Source organism: Canis lupus, chromosome 26, assembly GCF_011100685.1.
Source record: "Canis lupus familiaris isolate Mischka breed German Shepherd chromosome 26, alternate assembly UU_Cfam_GSD_1.0, whole genome shotgun sequence".
Lineage (NCBI taxonomy): Eukaryota > Metazoa > Chordata > Mammalia > Carnivora > Canidae > Canis > Canis lupus.
The window spans coordinates 2,516,527-2,535,722 of record NC_049247.1 but is presented as its reverse complement, the minus strand read 5'-3'; the positions used below and the strand labels follow the sequence as shown (position 1 = coordinate 2,535,722).

Here is a 19,196-nt window from a genome sequence, read left to right as displayed (position 1 = left end):
TGGAAACCACTTACTCTGATCCTACTCACATCCTCTGCTACCCAACACTGGTCAGCTACAGAAAGACAAATTTACAGAAGCCTGTGTCTTGTCTGCCACACGTGTACCCTCCCACCCATTTGTTTATTCTTTCCTCATCGCCCATGGCAGAGGGACAATGATATGACCAGGGGCTCCTCACCAAGATACGAGGGGCCTCGTTCCTCCCCAGGAGGCTGATGAGGGAGGAGGAAGGGAATATCACAGCAGAACCCTTCTTTGCTCCAAGAAGTTTCGAGTGAAAAACATATGGAATGGCGAGTGTACAGTACAAAATGCAATGCATCGCCCACCGCCTGATGTATGAACTGGCCTCGTGTTTGAGCTTCGTGCTCCTGTTGGGTTGAAGAGCTTTGCAGCAAGGGCGGTGGGAATGAGCGGGCGGCTGAGGAGAAGATGGTCTGGGAGGGGCATCCTCCGGATGGGAAACTGCTGTGCTTGCATGGACAAGGCGCCCAAGCCACAGACATGGGCCCTCCACCTCTGACCCTCATGCACAGCCAGAGACAAGCAGGGCGGAAGGGGATGAGACACTCGCAGGACTCAGGGAAGAGAAAGGGACGCATATGCCACTAACCCCAAGAACATGACCTCCCACAGAAACAACTGCAAAGTTATGGTGTAGAAGAGTCAACAGCGGGTATGAGGCTGCCGTTCTAGAAAGGCCACTGGCAGGGAGGCCCCTGGCTGGCATCCAGGCACCAGGCTTATGGGGCGGGGGTTCCCTCCATTCCCTAAGAAGAGGATGTGCCCACACCATTTACACAAACAATGCGGTGTCTGCCCTACACCCACGGAATCTGAAATCATGGTGCGCACCTGGCAGAGAGGCCCGGTGACCAGTCCCCAGGACAAACCCTGGGCTTCCAGGCTCAGGGGACACTCACACGAAAGGTCACAAGTCACTGCTAAGGACTAGAGATGTCGGCATGACTCCCCGTGGGGCTCTAGAAGCCTGAGCCTGGCTCCCCCAGACTTCGCCCCACAAGTCTTTTCCTTTGCTGAATGTGATTTCTGTCCTTTGCTGTAACAAATCACAGTCACGATTAAGACAATATGCTCCATCCTGAGTCCTCCTAGCAAGTCATCAAACCTGAGCGTGGTCCTGGGAGCCCCAACTCACACATACTGATGCGACTGCTCTATAAAGAGAAGAGGAAGTGTGTCTCATGTGTGGCCCTCGGTGCTAATGCAGGCAGTTTTAGGAAGTGAGCTTCAATGGATAGCATGATTTCTGCAAGAAAAAAAAATTGCATGTTTTGTGTCTTAAGTAATTATCATACAAGCCAACACTTTGAATGCAGCCATTTATAAATTAGGAATTGAATGCATAGGCCAGAAAGCCATCTCATTTTCTGGATACTTGGGTGAAACACCGCAGGTGAGTAAGCTATGATTTCTGCCTCGCGGGAACTCAATTAAATAGCAAGAAACCAGGATGTGGTGGTTGAAAAATAAAAAGTTCAATTCACTATGGACAGCTGCTATTATATTGAGATGAATTCTAAGGGCTGTCCCAATTATTGTGCACTGGAATTTTATTGAATCAAATTTGCTTTAAATAAATAGGTCATCATCCTGGATGTGGTGATCTTTTCATTATAGAGGAGATATCCTTGCATAAGACTTTTCGGATACATTTCGGATACAGAACAGGCTCATATTTTTCTTAAATTTTATTCACAAGTAGGCCATGTGGAACTCAGATAATATTTCTTCCATGAATCATTCTTAAGTTCTCAGGAAAGAACACAGTTGCTTATTTAACCTACAGAGTATCCAGTATCTGTTCTTGGCGATCCTACTGCAGTAACATGAAGCTGTAAGTTAGAGCATTATTTTTAAGAGAACATTCTTTCTGAAATGTAGCGTGGGACACTAGGAGGTTACTTTTCATAGACACAGAATGTTTTCATAAGAGAAGACACATTTCCAGGGGCTGTTCCAGATGTTCTGAGCTGAAGGACGATCCTTGCTCAAGAGATGTCACTGAACAGCTTGCATCAAGTATGAATCCACACAAGACATTGGACAGTTGTCCCTCGAAGACACATGGACAGCGTATACTGAGCTCGGTTTGTGTCGGCTTGATCATGTTGGAATGCTAATCTCAGAGCAGTTAAGTTGCAGTGTTTTGGAACTATTAAATAATTTGTAGGACACGTGCAGTTTGGCTTCACTGGGTTTGAACCAACTGCTAATTCCTGCCTTTGTTTATGACAACTGAGTTACTTACACTCATTAATGGAAGTTTTATAACCTACTTGTGCCTCAATACATACGGGTTATACTGACAGCTTCATTACACAGAGATAAGCACAGTGCTTGATTTCCAAGGACACTCTGCTGCATATTTATGCATGAAAATGTATCTCCCATAGTGACAGGGCCACAATTTCCCCCATGGTGGGCACACACATGGGGACGGACACGGTAAAACCTGCTTGGGTTAAGGGTATATTGTGTTTTTAAAACATAGCAGAGGGACACTTGGGTGGCTCAGTGGTTGAGCATCTGCCTTTGGCTCAGGTCATGATCCCGGGGTCCTGGAATCAAGTCCTACATCGGGCTCCCTGCATGGAGCCTGCTTCTCCCTCTGCCTATGTCTCTGCCTCTCTTTGTGTCTCTCATGGATAAATAAATAAAATCTTTAAAAAAAATAGCAGAGCTACAGTACCCCCCCCCCCCGCCACACACACATACACACACACAGTTGACCCTTGAACAACACGGGTTTGAACTGCTCACATTCACTTACTCATATGAGTTTTTTTCAATAAATACAGCAAAGTAAATGTGTCTCCTCTTCCTGATGGTTTTCCTAGTAACATTTGATTTTCTCTAGCTTCCCTCTTGCAACGATACAGTATATAATACACAGAACATACAAAATATGTGCTTTTTTCAATGGCATATGTTATTAAAACTTCTGGTCAACAGCAGGCTGTTGGGAGTTATGTTTTGAGGAGTCAGGGTTATACTCAGATTTTTGACGACATGGTGAGTTGACACTCCTTTTTTATTTTATTTATTTATTTTTTTATTTAATAAATTTATTTTTTATTGGTGTTCAATTTGCCAACATATAGCATAGCACCCAGTGCTCATCCCATCAAGTGCTCCCCTCAGTGGCCATCACCCAGTCACCCCCACCCCCTGCCCACCTCCCTTCCACCACCTCTAGTTCGTTTCGCAGAGTTAGGAGTCTCTCATGTTCTGTCTCCCTCTCTGATATTTCCCACTCATTTTCTCTCCTTTCCCCTTTATTCCCCTTCACTATTTTTTATATTCCCCAAATGAATGAGACCATATAATGTTTGTCCTTCTCCAATTGACTTATTTCACTCAGCATAATACCCTCCAGTTCCATCCACGTCAAAGCAAATGGTGGGTATTTGTCGTTTCTAATGGCTGAGGAATATTCCATTGTATACATAGACCACATATTCTTCATCCATTCATCTTTCAATGGAGGCTCCTTCCACAGTTTAGCTATTGTGGACATTGCTGCTATAAACATCGGGGTGCAGGTGTCCCGGCGTTTCACTGCATCTGTATCTTTGGGGTAAATCCCCAGCAGTGCAATTGCTGGGTAGTAGGGCAGGTCTATTTTTAACTGTTTGAGGAACCTCCACACAGTTTCCCAGAGTGGCTGCACCAGTTCACATTCCCACCAACAGTGTAAGAGGGTTCCCTTTTCTCCGCATTCTCTCCAGCATTTGTGGTTTCCTGCCTTGTTAATTTTCCCCATTCTCACTGGTGTGAGGTGGTATCTCATTGAGGTTTTGATTTGTATTTCCCTGATGGCCAGTGATGCAGAGCATTTCCTCATGTGCATGTTGGCCATGCCGATATCTTCCTCTGTGAGATTTCTGTTCATGTCTTTTGCCCATTTCATGATTGGATTGTTTGTTTCTTTGCTGTTGAGTTTAATAAGTTCTTTATAGATCTTGGATACTAGCCCTTTATCTGATAGGTCATTTGCAAATATCTTCTCCCATTCTGTAGGTTGGCTTTTAGTTTTGTTGACTGTATCCTTTGCTGTGCAAAACCTTATCTTGATGAAGTCCCAATAGTTCATTTTTGCTTTTGTTTCTCTTGCCTTCATGGATGTATCTTGCAAGAAGTTACTGTGGCCAAGTTCAAAAAGGGTGTTGCCTGTGTTCTCCTCTAGGATTTGCACCATACACAAAGATAAACTCAAAATGGATGAAAGATCTAAATGTGAGTTGACACTCCTAACTCCCGTGTTGTGCAGGGTCAGTTGTATACCTCTACACACATATACACACATGCACACACACAACATATGTGGGTTCCAATACAGCATCCAGCAACATGATCCCAGCAGCTGGTAACCCAGTGTCGACCCCATGCACACCTGATTTTGCTCCCCCATACCCAGCATCTCCTATTATGGATGACAGAAGGACACAGCACACTTATAAGTGTTGTCGATTTAGTTATCAGCATCCCTGCCCATTAAGTGATAGAAACCTGTGTTTTCCCTGTTGGTTCAAAGTCCAAGGAAAACCCCTTTGGGTCAAAGCAAAGCTTTTAAAAAAAAAAATGTTCCTCACACACGCACTCTTTTTCTCTCATTAACTGTGGAAAAGAACAATGCGGCTCTGTATCCTCAGATGCCATAGCTATCTCACCGTGGCTGATAACCACGCACTGCATCTAACCGCTGCTTCACCAGGAGCACTTGATAACAGCGCCACTCCCCACTAGTCCACGTACTACATGACACAGAGCATTTAATTTATTGTCAGAGCCACTTTCAGCCTGTCCCCATGTCCTGGCCTTGCCTCAGCCAGCAGGTGCGTTTGTGTGCTTGTTTCCAATGTTATCAGCAGTTCTCTGTGGCTTGTGTGACACTGCACCCCTCTTTCTACCCCTGGGAGGTACTTGGCTAAGTCTCCCTGCCGTGGCTTCAGGATGATCCCAATATATACAGTGGCTCTATGGAAGAGCTGCTGCTACATAAAACCTAAATCTAAAATAGCAGATTCCCACAATTGTTGATCATCATGCACTCAAGCCAGTAAATTATTTGTCAGCATTCACCCTTAATGTGGGCATATATTTTTTGTCAATTTTGTGCTTGGACTATTGCAACATGCTATACTATAAAACACACACCAAAAAAAAGGATGCATGAAAATAATGAGATTAAGAGACACATGTTGAGGAGTCCTGATTCTCCACCAACTCAGTGAATCACTGCACACTACTTGGGGTGAACATCCATGAGAAAGTCCCATTCGAGCTGCCTTCTGAGTACAGGACAAGGAAACGTGATGACCAGAGGTCATGGTACAATGAAGCAGGTGGATGGGTACTGGCAAGATGCTGAACCTCTCCTGCCAGTTCTGCTGTTCACAGCATCAGGGGGTGAGGGAATCTGTTTCCATGTGGCGATTTCTTGGGGAATGTTAAATTTAGAATAAAGGCAAGTCAGTCTACAGCAAAGTGTTTTTGATGTTGTGCTATCAGTGAGGCACTAGGACCAAAGGAATGTAGCACAGTCCTGACTGTTGAAGGATCACCTGTGTGAGACATTATAGAACAGTCAATACCAGTGGGCAGAGTCTGTCCTCAAGAGAAGGGGGCATCTCCAAGACCCTCAGGGGGAGGAGCTGGGGCAGAGGAGACTTGGGCATGTGGCCTTGGGAGGCTGGGACCCATGGCCAGGTGGAGAGGTGAACAGCTCTCTGTGAATGATTTACTGATTAGACATCACAAGGCCCTGCCTGTGGGGCTTTGGCATCCACTAGAAAGTACCAACCAAGCAAGGGATCGGCTACTCAGGCTGTGAGCACAGATCTCGCATACAGACCAGAGCCCTCACCTCCCGCTGCCCTGCAGGCCCGGTGTTGCCAAGCCTTTGCAATCTTGAAGAGAGGTCAGAGATCCCCACTTGAGTGTAAGATCCCGTTTGGAAAACATCATCCCGGCTAGACATAACAAGTGAGGACTGGAACGTGTCCAAGGTCACCAGTTTGTGACCTCCACTAGCTGGGGTTCAGTAAGTCAGGCCTCTTCTGAGTGAGTGAATCAAGAAGCCATGGGAGAGCTCCCTGCTACAACCAGGGTGGGACCGAGGCATTCATGCACACAAATGCGCCCACGTCTACACCCCCCCCATACGTACAACTCACAGTGATGAGTTAACTTTCTCATTTTTGTCCTAAGTGGATGGAATATGTTCTTTGTGGGAAAACAATGAGTGCTACACAGATATGAGGAAGAAAGTAGAAATGACCTGAACTTCCATCTCGTTGAAACTAAATCAACAGTATTTTAGTCATCATCCTTCTACGTACTGCTTTATCCACACCCGACCTGTAGATTTACATAAATAGGATCATGCCCAGGACTGCTACATGACCATACAATTTGGGCACTGGCCAACCCCAGGAAGCATTATTTATGTAGATTATGATATGAAGTGTCACTTCTAGAGTTGAGCAGTGCACAACCTGCATAACTGTATGCGACAACCATTATTATATTAAATGTGCTGCTTTATTCACAGATCATCCTGGTCTCTCTCCTTGACTTGGTCCAGGGACAAATAAAATAACTAAAGCAGGAACCTGGCTGGCCACCTATCAACTCAGGAGAATCCAGTGAGGAGAAAAGCCAAAACAGCAGAACATTACACCTTGGCCCAAAAGGTGAGCAACATGTGCTACCACTCTCTAGCCAGGCAGGCTGCTGGCTCTGAGGACCTCCTGTTTACCCTGGAGCCTGGGTGGGTCAGTACTTGCCATCCTGATAAACCTGGCCCATGGGTTTTCTCTGCCAGCCTAGACAGAGACTGAATGACTTTTTTAAAAGCATCTAAAGCTGAGTGTTTCCTGCACACAATCTCTACTCCTCCCAAGCACTTGGTTTTCCTTCTGACTCTCTGCCCATGAGAAGGGTGCAAAGGCCAGTTTCATGCAGACACAAGTTCAAACAGACACATGATGGGTAGAAATAGGACTGTGTGACAGATGGAACCCCGTGGGCATGAGGAGTGTGGAAGCCAACTGTGAGAAGCTCTGGAGAGAGGGATCCCACCCCCCACCCCAAAAAAGTTTTATAAATACGTGACTGTATACGCAACTGAAGTAGGTAATGAATAACACTAAGATAAACCAAACTGTTTATTTGTTCCTGGATTCATTCATCAAACACAGTTTGATTTTCCTGGAGACCGTCACAGGACAGGAAATGCAAATATGAACAAAACACACATTTCCTATCGACTCGGAACTTATATCCAAAGAGAAAGACAGAACACACACACACACACAAACACACATTCAACGTGTGTAAGTTCTATGAAGGATTTTTAAAAAAAGCAAGAGAAGGGTAGAGAGAGCCCAGCATAGGGTGGCTACCCCAGAAAGAGTTAATTATCAACAGACCTGCCCAATGTAGAGCCAGTGATTAATCAAGTGGGCAGGCAGGAGGGGAGTATGCATACATATATGGACATCTTCTCCAGTGGATTGGTTTTTGCCCAGCATCTGAGTGGGGAAGGAAACTCTACTTGTTCCTGCTGAAAACAGCCTACCACCCAACAGTGAAAGGCACTGTTTAAATGTTCCTTGGCTTATTATATGAGCCCACTGTCTACGGATTCACAGCGATCATTACCACCCCATGCAAACCAGGATTCCCGTTCAGACAAGCGAAGCCTTGATGGAGAGAGACAGCAGTCCTTAACACAGCTCCCATGATGGCTCAGCTGGATGGGTGGCAAGAGAGGGAAACTCATTACCATTTCCAGAAAGATGATCATATCATTTCCCCCTGATACTAAAGCAGTAAGTGCCCACAGTCTCCATGATGCCCACACATGGAGATCAATGTTACAGCTTCACTCATTCTGCGTCTTATTTACTCTCCCATCGTAGACTCATCCAACCAACCAGCAGATGTGCAGGAAAAAGCTCTATTTATTGCTGAATGTGATAGACTGTCAGAGACGACCGTATGCCTAGCCCTTCCTAGAGTGTCCCATAGAAAACAGACCTTACCCATCATCATCATCATCATCATTACATCGCTCTTGACACAGAAACCTGGATGCTTGGCTATTTGGAATTTTACTCTTTCCATGTCATCCATACAATAATCACTAATCAAAGCCCTGATTCTAAAAACAACGACAACAACAACAACAACAACACACACACACACACACACAAAACAGAGCAAAATACAAAATAGCAAAATACAACCACCTTTGTACTCCCACAGGAGATGGAAGACAAGGACTCAAAGTTATGCAGGACCTCAGACAGCAAGCAGGACTTGTATTTGCAGAGAAGCTAGTTGGGTGGCTTTTCTGCGCCGTGACTAGTACTTCTGAAAACTGTTGGCTTTCCTGCTCCAGGGCACTGCCATGCGCCGTGTATGGTTCCCAGGCTTCGGGATGAGACCTAATCTTGCTGTCTGCTATGAGCCAACCCTCTAATTTCACGAAAGCACATAATGGAATGGGATTGCTGTTTTCTCTAGTCCTCGAGGTTACTAGTGTTTTAAAGGAATTACTTAAATATACTTATTTAATTAAGGGAAACATTCTAAGTCAAAACCAGAGCTTTGGGCAACAAACTCACACTTTCAGGGATGTCTTTTGGTTGTTTTTTTTTTTAATTTTTAATTATCATTTTTTTTTTCGAAGAAACAACGCAGGCATGTTATAAATACCTAAATGTTACAAATGGGATACAAAGTTCCTCTCACTGGAGACTTCCCTCCTCTCAATTCTATCCAATGTAACTTACATTTTCTGGGTGATCAATATATGCAGCTATGTTGATTGTTTAAAATACCAATAATCAGGGGCACCTGGTGGCTCATCAGTGGAGTGTCTGCCTTTGGCTTAGGTCATGATCTCGGGGTCCTGGAATTGAGTCCCACATCACCCTCCTTGCAGGGAGCCTGCTTCTCCCTCTGCCTGTGTCTCTGCCTCTCTGTGTGTCTCTCATGAATAAATAAATAAAATCTAAAAAAAAAAAAAAAACTAAAAATACCAATGCAGTACCACACACACTCTTATACACTATCTATGTATTTAAAATACATATCTAGTAGGTACATCTATATCAGCATTTAGAGACCTAAGCACCCTTGAGTCACAACTACAGAAGAATCCACTGTGCAGGTGTCCCAGAACATCTCACTGACCAGTGCCCGTGTGATGGGCACCTTGGTGGTTTCCAATCTCTACTGCTACAGTCAGCACTTCAGAGAAGCTCCACATCTGCAGAGCTTGGCATACACAGGCAAGCATGTCCACAGCAAAAATGTCTAAAGGAGGAAGGGCCAAGTCAGAAGAGATGCCGGTGCTTAATTCTGATAGAACTCACTACATTGCCATTCAAAGAGATTCTAGCAATTTACACATTCACAGAGAGTCTTCATGTGCCTTTTTGTGCCTTTTTTAAAAAAAGATTTTATTTATTTATTCATGAGAGACACAGAGAGAGAGAGAGGCACAGACACAGGCAGAGGGAGAAGCAGGCTCCATGCAGGGAGCCCGACGTGGGACTTGATCCCGGGTCTCCAGGATCAGGCCCTGGGCTGAAGGCAGCGCTAAACCGCTGAGCCACCCAGGCTGCCCATTTTCTGCCTTTTTCATTGTTGCATATTTGACTAATAAAAATAGTATTTCATTAAGTCTGAAGGACATTGAATATAGTTTTCATAGGCTTACATTTGAATAATTTTTTATCAAATGTCTGTTCACATCATTTGTCCACTTCCTTATCCTTTTATTGGTTTTATTTTTATTGTTTATTAGGAAATTGATTTATTAAGAAATTAATCCTTTGATCCATCTGAAATGTATTTTCATGTGAGACATGAGTAGAAGAGGGATCTGGCTTTACTTCTACCCATATGGGTTTCATTAGTCCTATTTATTAAATGATTCACCCAGTACCCCATTGATTTAGAATGCCATCTTTGATCTATACTAAATTTGTCTGCTCCTTAGGCTTATTTTTAGCCTCTGCATTTGCTTTTATTGATCTGTCTGCCTTCTCGTGAGGCAGGACCCAAATGTTTTAAACACAATAGCTTATGACATGTTTTAGTATCTGGTAGGGCTATTTCCTTCCTATTCTTTTTCATTTTTCAGGGATATCTTCATAGCTATTTCAACAAAAATCATCTTCTGTTAGCACATTCTGGAAGATAGACTTTTGGTTTATAAAAGAAGGAAAGAAAGAGAAAGAGAAAGATGCTCCCTTCAAACATCCCTGTCTAAAACAGTAACACCTCAGACAGTCCATGATAGGGGCGGTGGCCACAGCAGCAGCCCTCTCCCCAAAAGAGGTGTACTGTCCCTGGGCCCAGGCGCCTCCTAAATCCGAACATGACCCTGGCTGCTTCACACACAACATCTTTCAGAACAATGACATGCTTACAGGGACGTGCGGTCTACCTTGAAATTACTCAACTTTCTTGGGCAACAGCCTGGGTCCTGGAAACAGAAGAGGTGACCCACAGATAATCAGCACTTTTCTTCCTTCTAGTCACAGTGATTGGGTCCAATGGGATTGGTGGGCTCTGGAATTTCTCAGGAGCTACTAGAAGAGTATCTCCACCTCACCCCGGGCCTCATCCCTGATCCGAGGTGAGTCTTGGGAGGACATACAACTTCAGCTATTGTACTCTGAAGGGACCCAGCAGGATGTGAACTCATGGGAAGGAAAGAACCGGGAGGAAAGAGATGATCTTTGCTGGTACACAAGCCCTGAATCCAACAGTTAAATGAAAATAAAATGGAGGCCAAGCTTGAAGATCCCCCCCCACCGCCAAGCAAATAAATCCAGTAAGCCATGTGAGCAAACCTAAGTCCAGCTTATTTCATGAATGAATGCAAAAGTTAGGTTATTTCTTTGCAGTGCCCCTTATAATCATCAAAGAAACTTAAGAAATGTTCCTAAAAGTGGTTTTAACTAACCCTCTGCCATTTGGAAACCCCGGGTGATAAATAAATATCCTTGAAAAGGTTAAAGAGCCTCCCTGTTTCACCTGATAAGCCACCTTCTGACATCGTGTCCCTGAGCTTCACATCAGTTTCGAACTTGAAGGCACCCAGTCTGAAAACTTCTTATATGCACGACAAACTCTTACTAAGTGCTTTTTCATTGGTCTCGCAGTTTTAATTTTGCTATTTCTGGATTTCAGACACATGCCTGAAGCAAGAGCTACTAATTCCCTCTTATTCTGGCTTTTAATTTTGTTTTCATTATTGTGAGTGTAGGTTTTATTTTTTTTCCATTTTCATTTTTACCTTTTTTTTATTGTGAAAACAACACTTATCATGCAATCTACTCTGTGAACACATTTTTAAGTGCTCGATAGCATACTATAGGGGTTGTGTCTGCAAAGACTCTACCTCCCAGTAAAGTCTCCTGTAAGGACCGGGACTTAGGATCTGTGGGGACAGAATTCAACCCCCTAATGCAGGTCATCACAGTGGGTTCTCTGCAAACTCCAGTGGGCAGACGTTTATTAATTTTCACCCACACACACATGACGGCCAATTAAAATTTGTTTACACAGCATCCTCTGACCAGAAACTGTCAGGTGAGCAAATTAGTACCTGTGCCTTTCAGGAAAACATTAATGTTTAAATATAATGTTTTAAAAATTCATAAGCTTTAGTTTTTAGAGTTTTTGGTTCACAGCAGCACTAAGCAGAAAGTACAAAGTTCCCACATAACCCCCGCCCTGCTGTAAACACGGTCCTGCAACACCACCGAGGCACATCCCTGACGATTGATGAGCCTACAATGACAGTTCTCATGCTGTGTTTGTGGAGTGAAAAAAAATCAATGCATCATCTAAGAGTCTCATCTAAAAAACTAGTATAGCAGGGGCTGTTGTGCAGACAAGCTTTATCCCATCTTCAGGTGAAGAGAGTGAGGCACAGAGAAGTTAAGTATTTTGCCCAAGGCCACACAGCTGACAGATGGTTGAAGCTGGCTCCAGGAGCCCTATTCTGGCTGTGATCTGCTGCAACTTTTCTGTCCCTGAAGGGTATCTTTCAGCAAACCTGACAAGCGCACCTGTAGCTACCTTCCCTGCCCTGCAGGGCACATGGGGACTTGGTGCGCAGAAGCTTCCATCCTGCAGGGTGGAGGCAGGCTAGCTCACCAAACCCTGAAGATGCAGTCATTGTGTAACTCATGGGAGAGGCAAACTCCTTCCAGAACCCAAGTAGGTCCTTCTGGCCTCAGAGTTCCTGCTGATCCTTCCAGAAAATTCTTCTCTCCTTCATCTGGGTTTCTGCCCCATTGTTCCCAGCATCTCCCTCCCTTTCTCCTTCTCACAGTCCCCTGGCCTATATTCATGATCGGAGAGGTAGGGTCTGGTCTTCCTACCTCCCACTTGTATCCCCCCTGCCCCTGGAGTACAATAAAATCTACTCATTTAATCTGTCAGAGGAGCTAAAAATCGAGAATGTGGGGAGATAAGAAAGATCTTCAAAATATTCTTCTCTGGCTCATTCCATGAAATCTGGCTTTCAGGCTGGCTGTCTTTCTGGGGAAAGGAGCACCACACTGGGGATGTGAGAACCCGAATAGGGACCTTTTCCCTCTCTCTGGATGCTGGAAGAACCTGTTCCCTGAGCGTAGGAGAACATGCTGCAACCCCACGGTGCTCCTCTCACCTGGATGTATGTCGCTTCTGCTTGCATCTTACAAATGAGAAACCCAAGATTTAAAAGAGGGTACTGGGGGACCTGGGTGGCTCAGTGGTTGAGCATCTGCCTTTGGCTCAGAAAATGATCCCAGGGATCCTGGAATCGAGTCCTGCATTAGGCCCCCTGCATGGAGCCTGCTTCTCCTTCTGCCTGTGTCTCTGCCTCTCTCTGTGTGTCTTTCATGAATAAATAAATTAAATCTTAAAAAAAAGAAAAGAGGGATGCCTGGGTGGCTCAGAGGTTGAGTGTCTCCCTTTGGCCCAGGGCGTGATCCCGGAGTCCCATCTCTGCTTCTTCTCTCTCTGTGTGTCTCTCATGAATAAATAAATACAATATTTATAAAAAAAATAAATAAACAGGCTACAAAGATGGGATATTTTCTGAGCTCAGGCAGGTGGCCTGATGGACACAGAAAGGAAAGATGCCATGGGACATGGTACTATCAACTGCCCAGTTGGCAGCTGCCCGGTGGCAGCTGACAGGGCCGCTCTCAATGTCTCTTCAGGCACCTGGGAGGACTCACTTCTCCACTCCCTTTGCAGTCGGGCATGCTCCTGTAGCTTCATTCAATAAAACGTGAGCTTCAGGGACACTTCTCACAACTGGGTGAAGCTGGAAGAGTTTAAGCATGTTTTGCTGTGGTGTCTTTCCCCCACACCCCACGGACTGTCAACAGTCTACATGGTGCTACTCCGTCATCCCGGCCCTGACCCAGGACAGACCAGAGCAAGGGCATCAGCGGATCAACTGGGTGACTTTTAACACAGAGGGCTGGGACTTCTGTGGGATGCAGTGGGGCCCGGACGAGGCTGCCACTTAGAGAACCCTTCCCTGCATCTTCCTGCTGCCAGCAACTGAACTAAAAGGCTGAGTGAGAATCCATGGGTGTGAACTCAGTCCTGATTACGTAAGACACAACTGACCAGGTGGCCAGTACAGAGATGTATCTTTTGTGTAAAACAGAGGATTTTCCGGATTCTATGGTACTGGTGAATTTTTATGATGAGACCAATTACTCTTCCACACTGATCTATTTTCCTACATTTTCATACTTAAAAAGCTCTGAGAGAGAGGCTTGATTTTGTAGCCCAGGAGGTCAAAGAGAGGACTTGATCCCTTCACTTTCACAACGGCAAGATGGGGTCTGTTTAAGGAGCAGAGGCTCCGTGCTCCTGAGCCCTGACTGTCTCTCTGAAGCTGTGCTCTCTCGCTACTGCCCCTGACTTGTGGCTGGCACAGAAGCCTCACTCCGAGCAGCATGCCTGGGAGCCTGCGAGCCTGCGAGCCGGTGCCTCTGCCCACCCCCCACCCCTGCTGTGCCCCTGTCCCCCGCAGGAACCACAGATTTCACAGATTTCACAACCATCCCAATCAGTGACAATGACACCAGCTGAAAGCCAAGGGCTCAACTAGTTGTAAACCACAAAGAAAGGCAAGAGAGGGGAAGACAGACACTTCCATAAATAAGAAGGGGCAGCTATGCATTTTAATTGGCTGAATTAAACCTCCATTCCACTCCGCTTTCATCATCTCAGTCTGCTTGGTGTTTGGCAGATAGGGCAGGTTGTGTTTCCCAAAGGTGATGACTGTGACAGTCCCTGTCTCCTGCCCCCCACACTCTCGCAACAATGTGCCCTTGCCTGCCCTCCCATCCAGGAGGAGGCTCGCACCCATAGCGAAGTGATGCATGTGAGCTCGGTCCTTCGAGGTGGATCAGCTTCCATCGGCTTTGCAGGATGCTTGTTTTTAGAGCTTGGCGCCACTACTCAGAAGCCAGAGGCCCCTATCTGTAAGGAGGCTCCGCCACGAAGTGAGGCGGGCGCTCAGCTGACTACCCACCCAGCTGAGGCTCCACGTGGCACCTGTATCCGACATCAGACATGTGCAGAGCCAGCCTTCAGAGGGTGCAGCCGTCAGGGCCTTGTCACATCTTTCCAGCCTTCCTGGCTGAGCCCCAAACATTAGGGAGCAAAGACATGTACCCCAGATATGCCCCTTCATGATTCCTGACCCACAGAACCCATAAACATAAGAAAATGGTTTCTGTCTAGAGCGCTGTTTGGGGTGGTCTGTTCTGCTGCAAAAGACAGCAGAATAGCAACGTTCTGACATGGAAGTGGACACCACTGCCTATTCATCCTAGCTGTTCATTAGAGGCTTGGTTCTCCTCAGGAAAGTGGGCCTCCCCCCAGTCCTGAGTCATCGGTGGTGGCTCACAGGCTGAAGGTAGCCTGCAAACTTCTTGTCTGACATATTTTATTCCACTTGACCATCTGAACCAATTATTTTAAAACTATATTTCCTTTCAAAATCCAGATTTTTGGCTTGTCCTGAAACAGTACGGTGATACTCGGTCTGCAGGCCTTAACACAGCAGCCCGCTGCACCACCACCTTCAAACAGCACAGGTGTTCTACAGTGCTCGCTGCTCCCTCCTCCTCCCCCGAGCCTCTCCAAGCACAAACACTTTTCTTTCCTTTTTTTTTTAAATAATAAATTTATTTTTTATTGGTGTTCAATTTGCCGACATTCAGAATAACACCCAGTGCTCATCCCGTCAAGTGCCCCCCTCAATGCCCGTCACCCATTCACCTCCACCCCCCACCCCCCTCCCCTTCCACCACCCCTAGTTCATTTCCCAGAGTTAGGAGTCTTCATGTTCTCTCTCTCTTTCTGATATTTCCCACACATTTCTTCTCCCTTTCCTTCTATTCCCTTTCACTATTATTTATATTCCCCAAATGAATGAGCTTCACAAACACTTTTCTTATGCCTGACCTCCACCAGCTCTCTCATTTTTATCACCTGCTTGTCCCCTGAAGGCAACTGGGTTTGGGATCCCTGCTTTTAGCTTTGGGATTCACAAAGGATCCAAACTTGCAACCAAATCAGGAACCACAGGTTCAAGTGGTTGGATCACTGCCCCGTGCCAGGAAAGGAGAAGGAGAACTCACCCTCTGATATTTTAGTTGGAGTGAAGAACAGATTGCCAGTAAGAACCAAGTGACATACGTGGGCACAGATAAAGGTTAGTCCTCTTCTGCTGGAAGGTCCTTATCCGTAGACTAGTGAGCCTTCTCTATTGCTCTAAATTCCTTCCTACAAGACTGGAAAGCCTCTGTCTGTCCAGGCTTCAGAGTAAATGAAATAAACTGTGCCTGGAAAATAATGTAACAAAAAGACACAGGAAGGCCCATCCACCTGTTACATTGACAGCTTCCAACCAAACCATGTAATGTGTGTAGACTGGCAGTGGAAAGTTTGAATTTGCAATGGAAAGTAACATTGTAACTGTGTTTTCTCCCATATTCAATTCTATCTCTCCATCTATTAACTTCTATCTCTCCATCTCTCTATCCATCTACCATCTATGACTGGTTATCTACCTATATCTGACTGTTGCTTATCTATCTCTAACACCTTTCATCCTCTCTAGTGATGCACTGTTTCCCTTCTAGCTCCATACCTGCTTTTTAAAGAACCCTCTCTTTTCTGAATCCAAATCTTGACACCTTGCCCAATTATCACCACCTTCTCTACACTACCATCCTTGACAGAGAGGCCTAGAAAATGTTCTCACCTATTGCATTTGATATTTCCTAGCATGTAACTCTCCTTTATTGGGAAGAAAAACCTGGAGACCTACCCCTCTGCAACTTGGAGGCTAGAAGACTTATGGTCGAGAAGGACTGGGGGACCTGAGTCCACCTTCCCAGAATTTCTGGGCAATGTGGACCAGAGCTAAGGCTGAGGCTCAAGGCACCCAGTCCATTTGTCTGAGATGCTGAAAGCCTAGATCCCTTTGTTGCTTTCTCCTACTGCTGACAGGGTACCAGTCACTTGAATAATTCTCTCCTCCAGCCCATCATGGCTTAAAACTTCCAAGTGTCCCAAACAGTGCTTTCTCTCCAGCTATTTTATGGTCTCTCTCCGTCCTTCCAAAACATCAAATATCCTGCCAATTCGTAGGTTGTCAGTAAAAACAACGACAATAATAGCAACTGCTCCACATCCCTAAACCCACTAGAATGCCTTCTCTTCCAACTTGGAAAGAGAAGCTTATTATTCAGAACTTAGGCGGCCCTATTGCTGACTGCTGTTTAACAGCTCAGTGGCACAGATACAGAGCCAGCCACACAGTGGGGTCGCACTGCATGCATGGGAATCTAGGTAACCTCCCACGGAACATACTACAGTTTCAAAATGCCCTAAGGGAAAGGTTGGGCACTTTCAAGCAGTATCTTTTATTTATTTTTTTTAGATGTTATTTATTGATGAGACACACAGAGAAAGTCAGAGACATAGGCAGAAGGAGAAGTAGGCTCCCTGAGGGAAGCCTGATTCAGGACTCGATCCCAGGACCCCAGGACCATGACTTGAGCTGAAGGCAGACACTCAACCACTGAGCCACCCAGGTGACCCCAGGGTACCTTTCAAAGAACAAGTATACAGGTGGTTGGAAGCTTGGATCTCCAGCCACAGAACTGCCCTGGGGTGACCTCTTGCCCTTGTGGATGCTTGAGATGGGCAGGATTGTCTGCTAAGCAGTGTCGGGCCCTGTTAAGGACATACATGTTTGTTTGTTTGTTTGGTTGGTTGGTTGGTTGGTTGGTTGGTTGGTTGGGTTTTTTTTGGACATATATGTTTGAAGAAGACATTTATCTCAAAGGTTTTGATTTATAAAAAGATAATCATTTGGGGGGGGAAATAGATTTTGCTGGACCTTTTAAATCTATTTTATGGTGCATATTTTGTTTATATTTCAAATTAAGGAGCAGAGAAAGCTAGTAGTTACGATGATCTACCAGTGGCCAGGCCTTTCCAAATTCTTAGCACGACTCTGCTAATGCATTTCTTATCCCTCCTAGGACCTGAATAAAGTGAAAAGCAGGACTTAAAGATAAGGAAAAATTTGTTTATAATATATATTTGAGTGAAAAGATTTTCTGACATTTTAGTGTTAATGGGTTATGATCTCTCTATACATCTTAAAGATAAAAACATAGTTATGCATGAGAGAGCTGGACATGTATGTCAAAACTAGAGTCACATCTTGGGTGACTAGGTGACAGGTGATTTACATATTTTGCTTTGTCTATTCGCCACCAAAACTCCAGTCTTCTGTCCTACATGCACAGGATGTGCACCCAAAGGTAAAGTGGAGAAGGTGTCATGTGGAGCGACCCACTTCCCTTCTGCCTCCCCTGATTGCAAATCCACAGTGCCTTTAGAAGGCCCTGAGGGTGTGTGTGGAGATGAGATGAATGCTCACTCTGATTCTAATATGCTCATCCTCTAATGCAAACATCTTGTAGGGGTCTCTGCACCAGCATGGGAGACAAAGGTGCCATTTCTGTCTTGACCATCACTTCTGCCCACACCTGCCAGCCACCTGCCCCTGGATCGGCCCTTGGCTGAGGGGCCCCTGAGCTCAGCCTGAATCCAGCATATCCATCATTACTACATGGATTCCTCATCTCCCCTGGTGATGAGATGAGGCTCTATCTCCCAAAGGTGCTCCGATGTGAAGCACAGGGTTGTCTTACCAGAGGTTAAAATTGTAGGAAAGACCACAGATGCTACTATATTAGGTTACCTCCTATAAAAACAGCAAACAAATAATTTTGCAATTTGACTTCGAACTTTTTTACATCCGATGTCCCAGTAACCCAACTGCCTTGCTTGTATATGCTCTGAAAAAGTACTCTCCAAAAAGGTAGTCCCCAGACATGTGAATCTATTTAAATTTAGAAGAGTTAAGATAAAATAGATTCAGTTCCTCAGTTGCATGACCACATTTTAAGAACCTGAGAGCCACATGTAGACAGGGGCTACCAGATTATACAGTACAGGCAGAGAGCATGTCCATCACTACAGAGAAATTCTTTGGATAGCGATGCTCTGGAATAATTTCTATGCTTCCCCAGGCACATTTTAAAGCTGACATTTAAAATTTTCCCTCCTAAGTTGCAAAGGTTGAGATTTTCAGTATATTGTAACTATTGACATTTAAAAATTAAACTGTTATATCATTCTTTTAAAAGTATTCACTGGAATCTAAATACCATGGTGATTTGATACTGACCATTATTCATTTTAAAAAATATGCAGAAGATCTCTTCTTTCCCAAGCTTGAATTCTAGATTTGTTTTTTTTCTCCTTTAGCTAGTGTATTCATTTTGTTTCGTTCACAGAATTTTACCCTAATGTGTTCTATTTTTTAAGTCTGAAAGTTCTTTATTGATCACTCTGTCATACTGTTCTGCAACAAAAATATGTATATAAATTCAAATTTATGTTTCCTCTGTCCATCAGTCTCTAAATGTGGTTTTTAAAATTCTAGATTGAGATTTATTACAATTGTATTCAATACCCACTTAGGCAAAAACAGTATAACTTTTAAAGAATGTTCAACATAAAATAGGGAAGATCAG

The 19,196-nt window shown here is 44.8% G+C and overlaps 1 protein-coding gene across 1 annotated transcript in view; it reads right to left on the bottom strand.

The window, feature by feature from the left end:
* Nucleotides 1–19,196, bottom strand: part of TMEM132D (transmembrane protein 132D) — a 525,295-nt gene that overhangs the window by 327,270 nt on the left and 178,829 nt on the right. The gene's annotated exons all lie outside the window — the stretch shown is intronic.